General features: G+C 36.6%; 1 protein-coding gene and 1 long non-coding RNA gene across 7 annotated transcripts in view; one reads left to right on the forward strand and one right to left on the reverse strand.

The window, feature by feature from the left end:
- The window catches only part of IMMP2L (inner mitochondrial membrane peptidase subunit 2), an 848,292-nt gene that overhangs the window by 215,941 nt on the left and 616,162 nt on the right, over nt 1-16,189 (reverse strand). The gene's annotated exons all lie outside the window — the stretch shown is intronic.
- Nucleotides 6,549-10,333, forward strand: LOC112670747 (uncharacterized). Its single transcript, XR_003143186.2, has 3 exons — nt 6,549-6,704; nt 7,154-7,270; nt 9,632-10,333. It is a non-coding gene; the product is annotated as an uncharacterized LOC112670747 (long non-coding RNA).

The raw sequence follows: 16,189 nt of genomic DNA on the forward strand, positions 1-16,189 counted from the left end.
AAAAAAAAAATTCTCTTTTCCTTAGTGCATTATTTCCTGAAGATATAGCATCATAAATTAAGGAGATATTTTATAGGCAACTTTATAATGAAGATTTCCAGTCATTACAATAGTATGGAAAATTAAGTATATTTAAATTATTTCATTCTAGGGGCACGTGGGTGGCTCAGTGGTTGAGCATCTGCCTTCAGCTCAGGTCGTGATCCTGGGATCGAGTTCTGCATCAGGCTCCTCCCTCTGCCTATGTCTCTACTTCTTTCTCTGTGTCTCTCATGAATAAACAAATAAAATCCTTTAAAAAAAAATCATTTCAGGGCAGCCCCGGTGGCGCAGCGGTTTAGCGCCACCTGCAGCCTGGGGTATGATCTTGGAGACCCGTGATCGAGTCCCATGTCGGGTTCCCTGCATGGAGCCTGCTTCTCCCTCTGCCTGTGTCTCTGCTTCTGTCTCTGCCTCTCTCTCTCTCTCTCTGTGTCTCTCATGAATAAATAAATAAAATTTAAAAATTAAAAAAAATAAAAAATAAAAAAATTGTTTCATTCTAAAGATACTATTATTAATTATTCTCTAATTCTCCTTAATTTCTTATTCTTCTCCTATTCTAAATGCTATTATAATACATCCCATATTAAGTTATTTCAGATAAGATTAAGTCAAAAGTTTTTATGTAGGTAAATGAATTATTGAGTTATAGCATAATTATAAACATTATACAAACTATCTGAATATAGAAAAGATAACTCCACATAACAAAGAAAAGAATGTATCTAACTTGTATATATTCAGAATGAGTTTTTGCTAAAAATGATAAAAACATGAAATATCAAAGGTTTAAGCATCATAATCAGTATAGTTACTGTTAAACTGGATCTTATCAGGAATAAAAAAAGTGACTCATATCATTATTCCATGCAAAGCTTTCTAGCAAAACAATTTAAATAAAATAGTGGGCTTGTAATACATAATTTTATTTTTTTTAAATCAATATTTATTATAAATGGTATTGTACTTGTTTACAAAGTCCTCTCTCAAAATAATTTCCTGGGTATCTGTATCATTCATCATTTATGTTAGTAGGTTTTTCCTACTTTATATTTATACAGGGGGAAAAGCACATCTCAGTGCTTTTTAATGTAAGGTCCAATAATGCTTAGATATTGGAGGAAATATGAACAATTTTCCATCTGTTTGCTTTGATCTCAGTTCTGCAAACTGAATATTCCTTTTAATATTAATAGGAATGCATGCTATTTTCTTTATTTTCTACAAACAAAATTAATGAGCCTTTGGGTTCATTATTAGTAATTAATCTTTAAATTACTAGTAATTAATTTTTAAATCACTAGTAATTGATTACTAGTAATTAATTTTTAAATCACTGTTTAAAGTTTTAATTACACACCAATAACATTTCTAAATACAACCACATCACAAGAAGCAATTGGAATTTGGTTAAATTTGAATTGAGATCCTTCTTTTTACATGACCACTATTGCAAAATAGTAGACTACCTAATTAATGTCAGCAGGGATTCGTTTAATCATCAATCATTTCTTCCAACTGAATATTCCTTAATATATCTTTAACAATTTCATTCAAACAAATAGTATTATACAGAGAGAATATAATGACTTCGTAGAAGTCACTATACTAGATTACACATCCAACAACTACAGATTACTCTTCATAAAATGTAAATGTGAATAAAATTGGTTTTAGTAAGTACCAAATATGAGATCTTGCTAATTCAAGCCCTACTTGTTCCAGCCTACATGAATTTATTATAAACCATAATGTCTAGAATACCAGAATACCATGTAAATATGTGACTGAATTGCTTGAAAGTCAGAAAAGATGTTTTTTTCCCCCTTACATAGGACTATGATGTGGTGACACAATCCTGACCAATGAAGACTCTGGGCTACAGAGCATGAATGAAATTATGGATCAGAATGCCTGCATGCCATATTGTTTTGTTATAAACATAAAGCTTATCTAAAGCTTCCTAGGATATTTTGTTTCATACTTCTTTTTGAATATTTGCCATCAATGACCTAAACCCCAAGTAAGCAGAAAGCAATCCTCTCAGCTTCCAAGGAATGTGCTCTCGAACATAAGCCTGACTTTTCCATTTTGGAAGACAAAATTCAGGGGATGTTCAATTCAGATAGGAAGAACAGGAATTCACTTTAGATGAGCTCTTATTAAACTTCTAATGTAACCCAAAATAATATTACACAGCATAAAATAGGCTACTATATCCACTGAGTTTGTACGGGGATCCTCTTGCTTGCAAGAAATCAGATGCATGTGCAAAAAGTGAATTTTGAAAAGATGTGATCTCTTATATTGTGTGCCATAGAAATTGAAAAGTCAGTCCTCCATAAGTCACATCTTCTCGATAGTCTTCTATATAGACAAATTACTGTCCTCTTAAAGTACATTTTTAAATAATATAAATCACTGTGTAAAACTTGAAACCACAGAGAAAACCCATAGTTTAAAAGAAAAAAAACTGGATTCACTTTTATTTATACCTGAAATCCAACAACTACCTTCTTCTTCCTGAACTATACCACTCAGCCCAAGCCACCACCATCTCCTACCTGGACTCCTGTAGTCACTTTCTCACTGGTGTTTATATCTCTGTTTTCCACGTCATTTGCCAAACAAACCTAATTGTGTCATACTCCTGCCCTGTCAAAAAGTTTCCAATGGCTTCCCATCACACGGAATAAAATCCAAATTGCTTACTGTGAACCAACAAGCCCTTACATCCAAGATTCCCAGGCTTGGCACTCTAGATAGGATGAGCCAGAAAAATTCTTAGTCATGAATTAGAATGTTTATTAACATCCCTGGCTCCCATTCACTAGATGTCAATAGCATCCCTTCCACAGTTTGACAACCAAAAATGTCACCAAGCATTGCTAAATATCTCCAGGGTGGCTGTGGGGGCACAAAATTGCCCCCTCCGGGAATCACTGCTTTACAGGATCTGTTTCCTCACAACACCTTCAGTCTCAACTCCTCTTGTTCATTATACCTCATCACACTAGCCTCTTCCATGTTCTTTCAACATACCATGAGTCCTCTTGACTCTGGCCCTTTTCCGTACTTGGCTATCCTCTGCATGGAATGTTCTTTGCATTCTGTGTTCCCATTTAAATATTCTATCTAAAATAACTCCTCTTGTCACCCTCTACCCCTTAGCATACCTTTCTTCACAGCACTATCTGTTCCCTGGTTTTAAAATCTATCTCACGGTATACTTGATTTTTATCTATCTTCTGGACTTCACTGTAAATTCCATGGAGGCAGAGACTTTAAATATCTTGTTCAACACTGTCTTATTAATTCTTAAAATAGTTTCTGTCTATATTCTCAATAGGTGCTTGGTAAACATATATTAACTAAATGGACAGTGCGAAGTTTGGTAGTAGTCCCCTTTATAATACTATTAAAAAATAAGTTATTCTTTTTCTCATTTTTGACAATAGCATCATATAGTATCTTGAATTAAAAAGGAGTTTATATCTTCAGACAACACAGTCATTTTACAGATAAGAAATTTGAGACTTGGAGAGGTTACTTTGTTAAAAGTAAATTGCCTTAGTTTGTGTTAATTGATCTTTAAAAATCAAAATGGTGAGTACCAAATTTGAAGGCTTCTCTCTATAGTCTTCCTCATGGGCATTTCATCCACATTGCTGGAAGCTTCATTTACAAACTAATTTTTTTAAAGATTTTATTTGTTTATTCATGACAGACAGACAGAGAGACAGAGACAGAAGCAGGCTCCATGCAGGGAGCCCGATGTGGGACTCGATCCCAGGTCTCCAGGATCAGGCCCTGGCTGAAGGTGGCGCTAAACCACTGAGCCACCAGGGCTGCCCTACAAATTAATTTTTAAGAGAATTTGAACCAAACCTAAGTATAGGTATTGAGTATTAGATACTTATTTAAGGAGGCCATCAGTTGACATCTTGATAAGGGAAGAGCATTTTGTCTTAGATTTTTAGATAGGAAATTCCCACAACATACCAGATAGGGGAAAAAATCGATGGCTTATAGTTAATAGAAATGAAATTAACTTATGATCAAAGCTAAAATAATTCAAAATATTATATAAAGGATAGAATTAGATCACCGGCATCAGCACTATCTGAATGGATTAATTTCATGGGCACTGTAGACTAATTTGAACAAAGTGTATTCAGGAAGATTAAAAAGTTAAAGGATGGCAAAGCCTCTGACCTCAAGAAACATAATATAGAGCAAAAGATGATGTACATAGAAGTTAAAACACAAAGCAGAATGCCATAAATGATGGATGTGAGATCAAGTGATAATGATAATCGAGTACTATTTACTGAGTACTTATCGTGGTCCAGGTAGTATAGTAAATGACAATAATTTAGGCTTTGTCAAACCAAGAAAATAGCAAAGGATATGAACCCACAAAGCCTGTGCACTTAATGACTATGATATCTTCCTTTAAAAAAAGATTAATTCTGGGGCAGCCTGGTGGCTTAGCGGTTTAGCGCCGCCTTTAGCCCAGGGTGTGATCCTGGAGACCGAAGATCAAGTCCCACATCGGGCTCCCTGCATGAAGCCCGCTTCTCCCTCTGCCTGTGTCTCTGCCTCACTCTCTGTCTCTCATGAATAAATAAATAAAATCTTAAAAATAATGATTAATTCTGACTGAGTTGATCCTGTTCTAGAAATCAGAAAAATATAAATTTGGGCATGAGTGGTACAAAATGTGACCAGAAATATGCAGATGATAAAATATATCAAGGATTCATGTTAGAAAAACCCTGAATTCCCTGGGTTAGGCTGGAATGCAGTTTAGTGGAAGTTAGCAAATGTACATTATAAGCTGGGGATGGACTTATTGTAGAGAAACTTAAATATCAATCTATGAAGTATCTACCCTATGTTGGAGGCAAAGGGGGAACATTTGAAAGGTGTTAATAAAAAGTGACAAGATCTTGTCATACATAATTATCTTCATAGGACTAGCAGCCCAGAGCAAAATGGATGCAGTTGAATGTTGAGCTGTCACTGAAAACTGTTCTTCCACTTCCAGATATATTCAAATCCATGAATCTCTACTATAGTAGAGCCCTTGCTTCCTACACATACCAAGTTCCTATTGATTATAGAGATAATATTTTGGTGTACATGGTGTGTGGCCACTTCACCCTTGGGGTAATGGTTCTTATTGAGACGTAACTGCATTCATCTCACCCGCTTGTTTTGGGGGCTTGCTATATAGACAGATCACTAGGGAAGCACAACATTTAAGTACTGCAGCTTCACAGCTCTAGTGCATCTTAGGTTAAATGGCTATTCGCCAGTGAAAGTGAGTCCAAGAGAAGCATATGTTCTCTCTTAAGCACCAGAACCACATAATTACCATAATCTTTATACCTTCTGATTGGATTTCTATCTCATTCTAATAAAAGCAATCCTGTTTTACCCTTATCAAAAATCATCCCACTTAGATAATAAATGCTTATAATTATATCCTCTTCATGATTACAAAGTATCACTTTGATTAGATGAAACAGGCTTACCATGGAAACCACTACATCCACCTGAACCTACTTTGTTGTTTACTGCTAGTTATATACCAAATTTTGTAATCTGCTTTGAAGTTGCATAACTATTACTAACAGCTTTCCCTTTCACAAATAATCAGAATGATCACGATACTTTAAAAAAATCAAGTTTTGGAGCTTGGTATTCTCAAATCAAAATTTCGTATGATTCCTTTGTCATATGGGTTCTATCTTCAGCACCGTAATATTATTAATCTTTAAGTCATAGCCAAGTATGTGATTACCCTGTAAATTTATTTTGGATGGGAAACTAGGATTAGAAAGGTTTATTACTTTTCATTCTATTTTTAAAAACCATCCTACCATGTCTTCCCCATAAGAGAAAAAAAAAAGTGTAGAAAAGGCTGAATACATTTATTTCCTCCAAATTTTTAATTACAATACATTTTGTCTCGGTAGTTGCTTCTAATAGACATTTAGAGAAATATACAGCCAATCTTGAAAGGAAGGAAAGATATTGCAGACTTGGTAATATCTAAAACTAACAGATGAATCAGTTAGCAAAAAGAAGGTTAGGAAAAGGCATTTCAGGCAAAAGGGAAGCACATTCAAAGGCAGAAAATGAGACATCAGAAAGTGCCTCATAGGTAAATACTGGAAGAACCCTAAGTTCTGTGGTTTGGCTAGCATGTGGGTGTGACACTAAGTATGGTATCATATTCCAAAGACAGATATCCTCGCATCCAACACAATCCAGATTGATATTTGTCAGAGTGATATTTTTTAAGTTGGCAAGGGATGGAACTATACTAAAAGAATTTATAAATTCATATTTCTTTTTCTTTAGAGAGAGAGAGTGACTGCAAGTACAGGAGGGGCAGAGGGAGAGTGTGAGAGAGAATCTTAAGCAGGCTCTACACCTAGTGCAGAGACACACCCAGGGCTTGATGTCACAATCCTGAGATCATGACCTCAGCCAAAATCAAAAGGCAGACCAACTGAGCCACCCAGGCACCCCTCATACATTCATTTCTTAATCATATCATTGTATTACGAAGCACATAATGCTCAACTAATTCAATTTCTTGAGATAAGAAGTCATTCTCTTTGGGTAGACGCTCAAAATTTGAAGCTCTGGTAAATCTTTTCTAAACCATATTCATATAACAGCGTTTAGAATTCCCAGTTAAGCTTCTTTACATTGGAGTAAAAACTTTAAAAATCATATTTCAAAATCTGAATAAAAAAGCATTCTAGACTTTCACAAATTTTTCCCAGGCATTTATAGTTGTCTGATCATATGTGACCGCTGTTTTAAAAAAGAAAACTCATTGTACATTAGTCTTTCAAGACACTTGACTCTTTCTTTCTTATTCATATTTCATCAATTCATATAATAATTAAAGTAAATGTGGACCATAATAGGCAAAACTAGCATAAATATGTTTGGAAATAACTACAGCTGATTTTTTTTTTCTTTAGGCTGTCCGTTTTAGCAGGTGGGAACAAGAGTACATAGTATTACTAGTGTGTAACCTTTCAGCTGTGAACATGCTGGGTCATAACCTCAGACAAATGTTTTACAGAAGCAATGAAGAGCTTGAGTGAGCCAACGTGGTCCAGGAGAAGGATTCATTTACAAGAGCGTCTGTGTAGTTCAGTGTGATAGAAGTCAGAAGAATGCAATGCCAATGGAAACTGAGGTTGGTGAAGGAAAGCCGGATAAGTTGGCGAATTAGGCACTAAAATCAGGGAGCTTCTCTGGAAAGGCAGCAGGAGCAGGACTTCAGAACATGGACTCTGGAGCTAGTCTGTCTGGGTTTGAATGCTGTGTTTCCACTCATTAGCCATATTACCTCGGGCAAGATGCTTAACCTTTTGTTAATGATTCACAATTTAGTTTCCACAATTAAAAAAAAAAAGGTTGTTATTCATGAAATGTTGTTGGGATTAGATGAGTTAATATTGTCAGGATTGTCAGGTGTGTGCTGAGAACAGTGCCTGGTCAAAACAGGTACTCACCCAACATCAACTTTATTATTATAGAAAAGTGATGACTACTAACAGTTTCTAGATTTACTGTCTCAGGACACAGTCATGACTTAATATATGTAAAATACTTTGAATGGTACTGGCATATGTTACAATTTTTATATTAATGTGTTGTTGTTGTTGCTATGGGTCATTTAAAGTTTTTAAATGATAGAGTGGTTAGATTTGTATTTCAGAAGAACCACCATGTCAATAGTGAGAGAGAGGGACTGTCGGGTGGGTGGGGGCCAAACCCCAAAGTGAGAGAATGCTTAGTAGGTTGTTGGTGCTGAACATGGACATTCCTAGAATGGAGAGGTAGAAGACATAACAGTCAAGACAGTCCTGTGGCAGAACTGACAGTAGTCACTTCTTGACTGGATGTGGCTCATGAGGGAGAGGCAGGGAGGTGAACACATTGACCATGTATGCTGTTTTCTAGGCAGCTGTACTCAAACATCGCCTATCTTTTGGTTTATGGGTATACTCAGGAAAGTAGTAAGAAAGTCAAAGCAGATTCTTGCTAAGAAATTCAGAAAATCGGCTATGGAAGGAGAAAAAAGCTTTATCTTTACAAACAGTATCTCTGCATTCGCAACCTCAGGGTCCAGAGTGAACTGACCCCTTTCTTATTAAGCCATCAAACTTCTCTCTCTCCTTCAGAATTATTTATAGTTTAGTATCACTAAACCATGCAGGCATTCCTTGAAGATCTAGGCATAAGAAGTCTTGTGGAATAATTCTTTGAACATCTTGCCTTTAATATGAACTTGCTGGATAACTGATTTAGTGTTCACTCTACTGAGAAAACTCTGTACAACAAAGTAGAGTAGTAAAAGCATTATGCTCCCTCTATTGAAATGTACCAGGCTTTGAGGATGTTTCAGATATTTCTGTGTATATTCTTCCCAGGAATCAGACAAATATTGGTGCTTAAATTGTATTTAAGGTTTCCAAAACCACATGGAGGAAGGTACTCTATCCTTAAAAAAACTGTCAACATACCCTCTTTATTGTGGAAAATACAAAAATTAATATTTGGCTAGATAGGCAATTATGTAACAAGCAAAGCCCTGTTTTCAACTATTTATGCTTAGAAGTCTTTTCACATGTAATTGGATTTTTTTTTTTTGGTATATTAGAGGGTTTAGAGAACAGGGATAACAATGTTATAGAAAACTGTATCTATGGAGTAGTAAAATAACGGGGTTCACAAGTGAAATTTAAATTCTCACTTCATTTATTATACATTTACTGAGTACCTTGTAGATACTGGGATACAAAAATGAGCAAAAATTAGATACAGTCCATCTTTTCAAAGAACTTCAATTCTCGTGGGAAAGATGGACATTAATCAAGTCATCACCCAACAATGTGTTAAGAACTTAGCTGTCCTATGAACTATGTGAAAGGTACCCGAAGCCACAAATATTTCTAACAGAGGAATGTGACCTAGCCTGGGAGAGTGAAGAGGACTGTGTAGGGAAGGGACATTTCAGGTTAGATTGAGAACATACACGAAAGTCCTGTGTCCAGAGGAAATCCTGGGGACTTGAGTAACTCAAAGAAAGAGTAGTGGGAAGGCAAGGAGAGTTGGGGAGTAGTACGAAATGAGGGAGAAGTTGTGAGCAGTAACCAAACCGTGGTGCACTTTGCTGGCAGAATTAAGAATATTAATGCAGTGATTTTGTTTATTCAGCTGGTTAGGTGCCTAAATAAATAGTTTAGTCAAGGTAGATGAGATAATTGCATATTCAGTCCGAAGAAAAATGAGTCCATTTTATATAGAAATTCACTTATTGACGGCCCTAAAAGAAGTACCTTATGAGGCATGATAGGGTGTAATGAGGTTATACGACTTTCACCTAAAGGTTCTCGAACAAACTTCCAGTGCATTAATGGCCAGAGTACAATGCCATGAAATTACTCTAGTTCTGCAGCCCAGGAAACAGGCTTATACTAAAGCAAAATTTTGAAGAAGGAAACATTCATTTCTAGAGCTTTTTATTTTGGTGAACTTCCTTCTCTTTCAGAGGCTACTCTCTGGGTGTTACAGGAACTGTCCCAGCCTCTGTGCCTTCTTGAACTCCCCTCTACCCTGATGCAGTCTACAATAGCAACCTCCTGCTCCATTCATCCTTCTCCATCCTCTATCTGCAGACACTCAGAGATTATAAATTCCACCTACCATTCCCACTGTTCAGAAAGCTATATCTGCATTCCTCAGGGGAAGAGAAGAGTACAGAAGATTCTTACCGTCATGAGTTAGGAGAAGAAGCCTAGTATTCAAGAAAAAATGGCAGTGTTAAGGAAGAGTGGTACTTCCTTGGGAGCACCAAGGAAGGAGATACTAATGTGGATCAAAGTTGATTAGGTGAACTTTTAAGCATGGAAGTTAAGCCTCTGGCTTAGAGGAGAATGGACAGGTTAGGTGATTCTAGAGTATACAACACCCTGGCATCCGGCCTGAAAATACAGACTAAAGGAACAAGGCATGATAGACCTGGGGTGAAGCATGAAATATTAGAGCTGGTTTAAAAATTAGCATGACTGCAACAGAACATCCAGAGGAGAGTAGCGATAAAAACAAAACAAGGACAGCAAGTTCTCAATGGCTCTTAACACTACAGTGAGGAGTTTGGTCTTTCCCCTGTTGCTATCTGAGATCTACCGAGAATCTGCAGGCTGCAGAGTAACTTGATGAGAGTTGTACTTTAATAAACTATTACAATGAATCTTTGTAGGGTTTATCCACTCATTCAACATATATTTACTTAGTTCCTATAATGCCCCCAACCCAGAGCTAGGTGCCCCAAGAGTAGACCATAAACCAGTAGGGGGATATTCATTATTACAAATGCTGAAAAGTTTGATGTGAGACAACAACATTGTGAAAAGAAGTAGCCCCAAGACTTTGCCATTTTTATCATAGATTAATTGTTGAGCTGAGAAAAGGGCGTCAGAGCTGACTCCATAGTTTGAAGTCTGTGAGATGAGGAGACTGTTATATCAAGCAGAAGACTGGGTCACATTTGGGGGAAAGGTGATGAATCTCATCTATCAAATTTGCTTCAGGTGATGAGTGACTTCATCAAGTGGAGACATCCTCCTGACAAATGGAGCTCATGATAATCTTATCTTCTCACTCATTATTTTTGGTTGGCAATACATAATTCTAGTAGTTTGGACACATAATATTAATACCTAGTCACTGAAGATGATATTTTTTTTGATTCAGGAGAAGCTTTTATTTCAACATTCTCCCTGCAGGCTCATGTTAATGAGATTTAATATAGAAGGTACCAAATGGGAGATGGCAGGATGTGTGAAAATCAAAGGTATTTAAGAAAAAACACTATAATTTACTCTTAAGTATATGTGAAGCATGTTTATGTGTTTATGAATATACATAACCACTTATATATACATAAATATATGTGTCTGTATATATACGTATACATATTTTTATATATATAAACATGTGTCTGTGTGTATGTGTGTGTATTAGCCATTTCTTCAAGACACCACTCAAATAAACCATCAATAATTCTGCATATATAAAAGGAATTTTTGAATGCTTTTTACTGAAGACAAGGCATAAATATGAGCAATTAGAAATTAAAATTAGAATATACACACAGCCACAGGACAGGAAATTACACAACCACCAAGTACACACTTCTTCACAACCATTTACCTAAGCTATCGTGTATGGTAAGAAGTTTAAATCTAAAAGACAGAAGTTATAAAAATGCATGAATTCAAATTCAGCTCACAAAAGTAAAATTAAAAATACATTACAAAATGTAAATCAAAAAGCATTAATTTATGCTAAAATTACCTTTCCCTCCAAGGGTTTTTAAGCATTCTGCAAACTTGATTTTAGCAGTGAAGGTCTAATTTCTATTATGTGGATATTATTCTATCTTCATGGACACAAAAACAGAAGAATAAAGAATCAATGACTTGTCCTTGTTTAGACAGTACATCAGAAACTGTACAAATAGGGAGATTTATATGTGAGAAATAAGTACCCCTATTACACCAAGTTGACTAAAAGAGGCTGAAAGGGGAGTTTTGAAAAAATCCTCTGGGGGGTCAGGAATTAAAGGCATGCCACTGTACAGAATTGCATATGTTTTTATTTCTCCATCTTGACAACAATATTCCTATTCTCTATTCCTGGAAATGCATGCAAAAATATTTTCTCTACCTTAACCCACACTTATCAAGGAAGGAAGAGACAATTATTACTGCTACTACTTGTCTAATCCTTCAAATTCTTTTCAACATTTCCCAGAAAATTCATGTATTTATTTCAGGTACTTGATGGGATAGTAAATATGTATCAAAATAATTTCTGCTACTGAAATCACAGTAAATGCACTTAGAAATTTCTCCTCTTGGGAGGGGGAAGGGGTTCCTAGGAGGCTTTCTATGGTACATGCAATGTTAACCATAGTGGTTAGGCATCCATACCCCAAAACATAAGTCTAGCCTTTACAGATATACACTCCTTTCCAGTATCCAGTTAAATGCAAGAAATAAATATACAAACAAATCAAAGATAAAAATTCTCAAGTACACTATACATGAGAGGGGGTAAAATCATTTATCCCTCCCCCACCTTTTTTTTTAACATGCAATTTGGCTGAAACTACTAGATTTTAAAAAGTGTGAATCTCTAAGCCCAGCAAATTTGAGACTCCATACAGCAGAAGCAATCGTAAAGCTTGTATGAACATGAGCACTGCAACATTATTTGTAATAGCAGGAAAATTATAAACAATATGCATTCAACAATGAATAAATGGCTTAAAATTTATAAGACATTTAAACTGAGGAATGCTGGGCACAGATGACAAATAATGAACTAGATTTTTTTTTTTTTAAGATTTTATTTACTTATTCATGAGAGACACACAGAGAGAGGCAGAGACACAGGCAGAGGGAGAAGCAGGCTCCAGCAGGGAACCTGAGGTGGGACTCGATCCCAGGACCCCGGGATCACAACCCAAGACAAAGGCAGACACTCAACCACTGAGCCACACAGGTGCCCTGCAAATTAGACTGTGATGACATAGACAATGTTCATGATAGATCTCAGACTAGAAATATAAAGTTAGAGAAAATCCAAATTTTGTATTTTAAAAAAAGTCAAATACATTCAGGGATGTACAAATACGGTTCTATGAGCATTAAAAATTATTGGAAAAGACATTTAAATGTTAAGATTGCTCACCTCATGTGAGTAGGATACTTTTTTTTAAGTTAGAGAAACTCTTATCTCTATTTTATACAATTCAGTATTTGGGTTTTGTTTTGTTTTGTTTTAATGTCATGTGAAAACAAGAAAGCAAGCAAAAGTTTGACTAAATGCCAGAGAGTTTCTGGGAAGCAGTTGCTATTTGCTCCTTAAAAATCAAAGTTTACAACCTATATAAAATTGAGGTAGCTACCTCTTCTCTGCCCTGCTGTCCCAGCATCCCATGAGAACCTGCTCCTTTCCATCCATCCAGGGACGACATATCCTAGGAGACAGCAATGACAGGGAGGACAGACATGGCTAGAGAGGGAATAGAGAGTGGCAAATGAATTTGGGAAGGTTGAGATTATCTCGTGGTAAAAATATGTGAGTGAAGAAGAGTTAGAAAAAAAAAAAACTGGGGGCAGTAAAGTTGGGTAGTTGTGGTTTTTGATGTGATGTCAAAGAAATCCAAAGTCTGACTAAGGACTGCTTGGTAACATGCAGTCTTCCTTAGGGATGGAGAAGGAAGTAGGGAGGGACAGATGTCTCACCTGCAACAGGAAGGTCCTGGTAAGATTAATAACCACTGGGTATTGGACAATAGGTGAGACCTATGCATATACCCTGTCCTTCCACTTATTTTTTAAAAGTTTTTTTAAAACTTTTAAAGGCAAAGGCAGAGGGAGAGGCAGTCTCCCTGCAGGGAGCCTGATGCAGGACTCGATCCCAGGACCCCGGGATTGTGACCTGAGCAGAAGGCAGACGCTTAATCACTGAGCCACCCAGGCATCCCACCCTTCCACTTTAGATCTGACAATGAGATTGCATCAATACTGGAGGGCCAAGAATAATCTTGCTGGACAAATATCAAACAGAACTAAGTTTTACCTTCCTCAAAAAACCACCAAACAAAGTTGCATCAGTGAAAATATTCTGTTAATTAAGAGAGGAAAGCATATCTCTGAGTAGGATTTAGAAAAGCTTTAAGGGTGAAAAGTTTAATAATACACTGGAAGCTATTTACTAGTGAAAATCATACATCTCTTAAAGCATTCCTAACACATAGGCTGAGGAGTGAATTAAAAAGACTAGTAAGGCATTTCTTAGCCAGTGAGAGGTTAATTGTTTAACATGGCCAAGAGTTTTTACATTCTGCCAACTAAAAAAATGTTTATGAAAAGGCTAACATCACAGACAATGCCTCTAGCACTCGATTACTTTATGGACGTGTGATGTTGCTATAAGTTAATCAACTGCAAAAGAAATCAGAATTAGAAATCAGTGTCTTGGCCATATACAGATTTAGGACATTGCAGTGATGATGATGATACTGGTGGATGAAATGAAGACTTTGTAGCATAAGTTACCTCTGTTTGAATGCTTGTATAGCAATCAAGAGTCTCCTTTCTTAGAAATGGCGGTTCTTTGAAGCAGAATCATATGTATTCTAAACAAAAATTTTAATATTCTCTCTCCTCTTGTTGTTCCAAAAGATATAGAGGAAATACATCTGACGCCTCTATATCTTCCATCTCTTTTGCACTAGGACAGCATGAATAGGCCATTCCACTATTATGTACAGAAGGTGGGTCCCCATTGGGATAGGAAACTTACAACAGAGAGTAAAAGTGAATCCTTGAAGATGTGACAAGCCGATTCAAGTTTCTGTTCTCAGGTGGGATTAAAATCCTCATCAGTGTATCCTTTTTTTTTTTTCTTTAAACCTCCGACTCCATTTCCTTCCCTATTCCCTGCACAAACATACATATAGCGCCAAAGAGTGGCAGGAAAACCAAACAATTTATTGGCAAAAAAAATAATATTTATGCCTATTTTATTACCACCAATTTGATAATTTTATATTTTGTAGGTTGCCAGTAAACTTTCACTATGTGAGTATCACTATGTGTGATACTGATATAAAACAAAATGCCAATTAATGCTTCCATGTTTGCAGTATGACGGTTTACAGTACATTAACGGTTCTCAAGGATACCTTCTGTATTATTAAATGAATCATCTGTATTATTAAATGAATCATCCTGAAATAAGCAAAAAAAGAAAAAAAAACCACACATTTTAATTGGATTGGTTGGTGTCCCCTCCATCCCAAAAGATAAGCCTGCATTGTAATTCCGGTCATCTCTAATCCCCAAATGGGGCCTTATTGGGGAAAAGGGTCTTTGCAGATGTAATTCAGTTAAGGATCTTGAGATGAGATTATCCTCCGTGATCTGGGCAGGCCCTAAATCCAGTGACAAGTCATTATAAGAGACACACAGAGGAACAAGGAGGTGGAGATTAAATCCATACAGACAGGGATCCCTGGGTGGCGCAGCCATTTAGCGCCTGCCTTCAGCCCAGGGCTGGTCCTGGATCCCGGGATCGAGTCCCACGTCGGGCTCCCAGCATGGAGCCTGCTTCTCCCTCTGCCTGTGTCTCTGCCTCTCTCTCTCTCTCTGTGTCTTTCATGAATGAATGAATAAATAAATAAAATCTTTAAATCAATACAGACAGCCTAGAGCCTAGGAACATGTCAACAACCAGAAGTGGAAGAAGCAAAGCGCAGAGTACCACCCTATAAACAGACTTCTGGCTTCAAGAAATGGGAAAGAAGACATTTCTATTGTTTTAAGCCTCCAAGATTGTGGTAATTTGTTCTGGCAGCCCTTGGAAATGAATGCATTTTTTTCTTTTCACGCCCCTCCATTCATTCAAAGGTTATAAATAATGATAATCATGCTCACTGAGCACTAGCTGCATGTCAGAAATAGTGGTAAGTTTTTTACATTCCTTGTCTCATTTAACCTTTCTAACTGTCCTGTGAAGATGACATTATTAGCTCATATTAGCGATAAAGAACTGAGAATCCAAGTCAGTCTGATCCCAGGCCATGCTCTTCCATTAAAAATACCAGAGAAGAAGGACAAGCAGAAAGTAAATGAATACTTTTCTGCTTGCATACGTGTTTATAGAGTCTCTGGAAGGAGGGGGATGAAGAGGGAGGTGAAAGACAAGGTAAGACAGTATCTTGCATTCCATCCCATTTTTAAAAATATCTGAGGCATGTTAAAGTAGTATATACTTTTAAAAATTAATAATGAAATTCCCTTTCACTATTATTTATATTCCCCAAATGAATGAGAACATATAATGTTTGTCCTTCTCCGATTGACTCATTTCACTCAGCATGAGACCCTCCAGTTCCATCCTCGTTGAAGCAAATGGTGGGTATTTGTCATTTCTAATGGCTGAGGAATAAAGGGAATAGAAGGGAAGGGAGAAGAAATGTGTGGGAAATATCAGAAAGGGAGACAGAACATAAAGACTCCTAACTCTGGGA

The sequence above is a fragment of the Canis lupus genome, chromosome 14 (assembly GCF_003254725.2).
Source record: "Canis lupus dingo isolate Sandy chromosome 14, ASM325472v2, whole genome shotgun sequence".
Classification (NCBI taxonomy): Eukaryota; Metazoa; Chordata; class Mammalia; order Carnivora; family Canidae; genus Canis; species Canis lupus.